This window comes from Equus caballus, chromosome 6 (genome assembly GCF_041296265.1).
Source record: "Equus caballus isolate H_3958 breed thoroughbred chromosome 6, TB-T2T, whole genome shotgun sequence".
NCBI classification, from domain to species: Eukaryota; Metazoa; Chordata; class Mammalia; order Perissodactyla; family Equidae; genus Equus; species Equus caballus.
This window is the reverse complement of record NC_091689.1, coordinates 97976551-97982912: the sequence shown is the minus strand read 5'-3', so window position 1 is coordinate 97982912 and position 6362 is coordinate 97976551. Positions and strand designations below refer to the sequence as shown.

The 6362-nt window shown below is 47.6% G+C and overlaps 1 pseudogene; it reads right to left on the bottom strand.

The window, feature by feature from the left end:
* Window positions 1-2772: 2772 nt before the first annotated feature.
* On the bottom strand, window positions 2773-4180 carry LOC100063123 (magnesium transporter MRS2 homolog, mitochondrial-like; annotated as a pseudogene).
* Window positions 4181-6362: the final 2182 nt, after the last annotated feature.

Below are 6362 nucleotides of genomic sequence, written 5' to 3'. Positions count from 1 at the left end.
GTTATAAAATATTCCACCTTATGAATATATTATGACTTATTAACTCTTTATTTTGTTTCTAATTTATTCTTTATTTTTCACCATTATAAACAATACTGTGCTGAGCATCTTTGTTCACATCTCTGATTAAATCTTTGTTATAAATTCCTAGTAGCTGAATTACTGAGACAAGGGGCTAAAACTTTTTAAACGTTCTTAACATAAATGGTCAACAAGCTTTTGAAAGCTTCTCTACATTCATTCAGCTATTCATTCATTTTATCCACTCATTTGTACCAATTTACCGTGTTCTGCATGCTCGTGTCCCTCCCCAACACTGAAAATAAATTTTCTTAGTATTTTCTAAATGTATTGGCAAAATTTATTATATTTATGTTATTATATACGTTGCATTAAGATTGAACATTTTTGCATACTTACTGGTCGTCTGTATTTGTTCTGGGAATTTTCTACCCATGTTTTCTGCCCATTTTTAGGGATGTTGTGGATTTTTTTAACGATGAGATTGTTTCTTTATGTGGAAGATGTGTGAATGCTTTGCCGCATTTATCAAGAAGGAGGACAAATGGCTTAGCTGTTGACTTCTAACTGCAAGGACCGGCTGCAGAGTCTTTGTAAGCGGGGCCAGCTGACTGAAGAATTAGATGACAGGGAAAGGAGAGCACTCAACCAAGTGTGAGGGGGGGGACGCCTTCCAAGGAGGGGGCGTTCCCAAGCCTGTTAATTCTCTGGTGAGAGGGGTGGCAACAGCCCCTGGCAAACAGGGCGAGAAAGCTCCCTTGCAGAGATGGGCAAGCGCTCTCTCTGGGCGAACCTGCTCTCCTTGTGGTGCCAGGGCGCTAGACGTGTGGGAACTGAGGCCGTGAGCGGGCGAAATGGCAGATTTCATCAGTTGTGAAAGGAAGGCTCAGCGAGGGCTCAACGCCAGCCTCTGACAGAGGAGAGAGTCTGTGCAGGTGAATTCCGCCCTCACCCCAGCCCCTGCCCAGCAGACGCGGCATGTGACAGACAATAGACAACCGAATCTGGCTGGCATTCTGGGGAGGCTGAAGTCATGGTTCCTTCTAGGGCCGACTCCATCTTAGAAGATACTGTGAGAGTTGGGTATGATCGTTGGCTACACCAAATTCTGAGATCCTGAGGTGTTTCTTTTGCTTTTAGTGGGTTTGGGGAGGGTCTGTGTCAACCTGGTATGTCCCGTTAACTCTTCAGGAGGCTCATGACGAGATGGGTCGCAGAGAGAGTTCTTCAGCTTGTGAGGCCTGGAAGGAACCACCCCCATCCCAGGAGAGATAGCGGAGGCCACAGCCAACGAGGGAACGTCACTTCTGCCTCAGCATCGCCAGTCTGTACACAGCACCTCAAAAGCTGACTGCTGGGCTTCCTACAACAAGAGGATTAATAAACTCCAGAACTGTGACCCTTGTTATGTTCTCAATCAGACTTGGGTTTAAAACAAAACCCATTGTTTAAAACAAACGGCTAATATTTGTAGTCTCAAAGCTGCGATCCTACTTAACGTCTTAACGGCTTTTTTAATATTTTCTGGAGGTTAAGTGCAGTTTCAGCAGAACATTATAGTCATGCTGGCTCCAGAAGCAGCACATGTGGAAGATTCCACAGCATCCAGAGCAGCTCTGGCACCACGATTGTAGTCATAATAAAAGAAATGCATCCCCTGCTGATGCTGGGGACGCCTGATGCCCTCATATGTCATATCAGGAGGTTTAGGGGTCCATTTACCCAGAGGTTCAGTGATAGGAACAAAAGCACTGCTCCAGTAGCTGGAAAGAAAAATAGTTTCAGGGGTCGAGAAAGTGAAATCTTAAGTAACTGGAATCCATATAAAGCTGATGTTAAACTGCCATTTCCTTCTTTTTATTCACCTTATATTAGAAGGGGGCAAATGCGAGAAAAGAAGGTTTATCAAGGATTGATTTAAAGCACAAAATTCTAGAGTTTGTTTTGACGTTAGTATATATTTTGGTAGCTTTTCAGTCACGTGAGAGTCAGGAAATTCGAAAGAACGTGACTCTCTGTACTGACTCAATCTACGGCTGCCTGATCTCGAACTGGGGCTGCGTGAAGTTTCCAGGCTTCCTTTGGCACGAAATCTCGCTCTTCTTGATATGTATAAATTAAATAAAATCTATACATCAATCTATTCTTTTCTCTCTTTTTTTGCTGGGGAAGATTCACCCTGAGCTAACATCTGTTGCCAGTCTTCCTCTTTCTGCATGTGGGTCGCTGCCACAGCAGAACCACTGACAGACAAGTGGTGTAGGTCTGTGCCCGGGAACCGAACCCGGGCCATCGAAGTGGAGCGCACCAAATTTAACCACTAGGCCACTGAGGCTGGCCAACAATCTACTCTTGTTAAGTTAACCCCTCCATGCCTCACATCATGTCTATTAAAATGGCATTTTAATTTTGTAGGAAATAGAGTTTTGGCTTTTTACAAAGCAAGCAGCTTGCTTCTTTACTCAGAATTCTGAAAATGCAATTAAGTTCCAGGATTGTGACTGCCACAGTATTTTTACCAGCAGACATTATAATTCAAGTATCCGTGATTTTTATCAAGACTCTGACTCTATGAAAGGAAATAATAAAAGAGTATCTGAAGTTTCCTGGACTAGCATAAAAAAATAATTCAGTTCCCGCTGGGCTGTTCCTAACGGTGGACAGTGCGTGAGGACGCTCCTGCTTGATCTGAGTCCACCCGGCCGGAAGCTGTGTTTTGTTTCCATCCTTCTCTCTGCCTGGAGGGTCTTTTTAGGTAAAGACCATCCCAGGGGGCAAAGGAGCTTCAAGCTGTCGTCCAAGAATGACAGCAAACGCCTCCAGACGAGGCCGCTTCCCACGACCGGGATTCCTGTAACCAGCCAGACACTCTACGGTCCTCTGCGAGGCAAGACTCCAAATTCACTCCAAAAGCAACTGCCGTTAGTCCACAGAGTGGAACAGAGCAGGTTCCCACGGTCAGCTGCAGGCTCCTCCTCGTCATCTCGCTACGGTGCTGTCCAGACTGAAGAACGTAATTCTTTGTGAACCGTCAGTCAGCCCCGAAGTTCGCGGGCTGCGCTGCGGAGATCCTCAGCCGCTCGGTAGCAGTGTTCCAACAGCAGCTCCACGTCTTCTGTGCCGTCAGCCCCAGCGCGGTTCTCTTCAGAGACTTGCGGGTCACTCCATCTTGTCAGACAGAACTCTTCCAGCAACCCCTCTTCCTCCAAGACCTCCAAAAGCGACTCTTTAGAAATTTTAATATCCATTTCTACCTCTGGTAGACTTTTGCCATTTTGTAGTACACTGTGCAGTTTGCTGTCTACAGAAGGATGTTTGGGATCCACTGAAGCTTCCAGTGTCTCGAGGCTCAGTGGCTGCAAGATGCTAAGTTTCTGCCGATACCTCAGGAGTGCCTCTACAGCTCTAAATGCAAACGGGAGAGGGTGTGTGACAAGTCGACCCTCTCCAGCCAACTGTGAAGTGAGTCCCGGAATAGCCACTGCTCTAAGTTTGAATTACTATAATCTAATATCCGAAGACACTCTGGGGTTATCACAGCTTGCAAATACTCCATCCTCATGATAATCCTATTGTTTCTGGTTGTGGTGCCATTAAATGCTAGAACCTCACATCTCTGGCTTGAAGACCTAATTCTTGATATAAGTCAGTTTTCTCCCTTCAAAAGAAATAACATTTCCCTCTTCATCAAATTTTGTCACAGTAAATACTGGGGATACCGTGGCTAAAGCAGCTTGAGAGACATCAGAAGTTCGAAACCAGTGCGTTTCACCTGCCACCCAGAGCCCACGGCCTGCACGGCAGCACGGCCTGGCTCCCTCCCAGCAGTCCAGCTGTGCAGCCGCAGGGGTCAGGCCCAGGGCCAGAGTGCACAGGGGTGCCGGGCAGCCCTGCTGCTGGGGGAGCAGGTCAGGATCGACAGGTGTCTCAGGGTGCTGGAGCGTGGAGGAGAAGGAGGCGGCGGCAGACCCCAGCCCTTCGTGGCTCCTGGACCCCTCGCGAGCACCCGACGGGCAGTGGCTGCCTCTTAATCTTTAATTTTCCCCAGGAATGTGATTCTGGAGGGTGGTTCACAGGAGAACATGGGGCACCTCCACGTTGGTGTTTTATTATGGAAGTCCTCTGATCGGCTAATGCCATCTGCTAGGCCTCACTGCATCGCGGCTGGGTGTAATTTGAAGAGGAAACAGAACGAGAATCTTGGTCTTATATTCTCTGAACCAGGGTGGTTCATAAGAAGTCGCCATGCCAGAACGACTGTGGGGGCTCCTCCTGGCTCTTCCTCCAGCTGTGTGCAGCCTGGGCTGGGTCCTTCCTCAGTAAGGCAGCCGTGACTCTTGGTGGTTCAGCACAAGGGAAGCTGTTGTTTTGTTAGTTTTCTTGCTCGTTCTCCGCATTGAGGGCGGGCTGTCAGTGAGCCCCGCTCGTCGCAGTCACTCAGGGCCCCAGGCTGATGCGGGCTCCATGGCAAGCTGAGCTTCCTCTAGCGCGTGGCAGCAGGAAGGGGAAGAGCGTGTGGGCCACACCCTGGCTTTCCGAGCTTCCCCAGGAGTGCCGCCATCACCTCTGCCTGCATCTCATTGACCATGAAAGTGGCCTCGCCTGTGCCCAGTGGCGGAAAGATCTAGAATAGTCGTCAGCAGCCCTTCCACAAACACCATGAAAAAGCCACCCGGGAGCATGCATCCACCCCTGCTGATTCGTCTTGCCTCATTTCTGCCTGTTACATTCAAGAAATTCAGTTTCTGAGTGAATGTGGAAAGTTAGACACTGACTGGGACGGGAGAAAGGCAATGCTGATCTTGAGGCGTGTGGCTGTGCACTTGTCCTATGGTGAGGACCCCGCGCTGGAGAAATGGGGCGTCCTCTCGCCCCCGTTCAGGCCACGGCCTCCTCAGGGTCAGGAGGAAACATGTATAGACTTGAAATGGAGTCTTAATCCAGTCCCTCAGCTTGTGGTCTCTGTGTAGACTAGATTTTGGCGGAAGGTTGACTGCCGGTCTGAGATCTTAGTATTATTGTGATTATGACACTTTCTTCTCTATTGTTTCTAATTATTTTAACGAACAATTCCTAAAAGCTGCATCAGAAGTCATTTGAAAACTGTTGACTATTAAATTTTTAACAGTAGAGTTCTTTGAAATCCCATGAGGAATTATCTGTCATTTATATGCTTTATCTTTAGTAACTTTTCTGGATAAACTGTTGACCTCCCTTGATTTTGATTGCAGCATTTAACTTTTTAGATAAGCATAAAATTTTTTAGATAAGAATAAAATTAACTAGTTTTATTAGATAAGAATAAAATCTCCAAGTTACACATTTTGGAGCAGGCTCTTGTCCTCCTCGTTTTCCGTGTCAGTGTCCTGGGGCCGCGGTAACACATTCTCACACCATGGGCAGCTTCAGCAACGGAAAGTGATTGTCTCACTGTTCTGGAGCCCAGAAGTCCACGACCAGGATGCTGTCAGGGTTCTTTCTGAGGGCCTTTTTCCTGGTGGTTGGCTGGCAATCTTTGGTCTTCCTCGGCTTGTGGGGGCATCACCCCAGCCTCTGCCTTCATCTCCACATGGTGCTCTCCCTGCTGCCTCCTGTGTCCAGATTTCCCCTTTTCGTCAGAGCTGCTGCTTCTCCAGCACAGAGCAAAGCCACAAACAGATTAAAACACAGGGGTGTTTGTGATGGGCCAATACACTCAGAGCTTCAAATCTCCCTAAACGTTCACTGCAGGATTTTCCCTCCCACAGTTGAATGGAAGCTAATTTCTAAGAGATAAAGGGGAAAAAGAAACAATAGGATGCAGTTCAAATATTTATGAATGCCCCAAATTAAACACCCATTCTTTTACATTTGATTTTAAATCTTCAGCCTGATGTGAAGATGACCTCGTCCTGAGACTTCCGTACCGGCGACAGCCGGCAGTCAGGGAGCCATCACTGTGCCTCGGGTGAACGCATCTCCACCTCTCAGCGCCCTGTGGGCCCGGGCACCGTTACCTCCACTGGACGGATGAGGAAGCAGAGCCACACAGCCGCCTCAGAGTTTGGTTCTCAAGCACAGAGCCAGAAAAGTCGTCACCAAATGAGAGCTCTGCATCCTCAAAATCTTGTTTTGTAGCCAACTCTTTTCAGACGGAGCAACCACAGTGGTCAGAGCAAGGGGCTTGGAGTCAGACAGACGGAACCTGGTCCACCTCTTGTTAGTCACGTGACCTCAGGCAAGGCAGTTTGCTCTCCTGGGCCTCACGTATCATTTCCAAAATTGGGATAATAATACTTTTCCCACAGGGTTATGATGAAAATTAAATGAGATAATATATACAAAGTACACTCACTACGGCA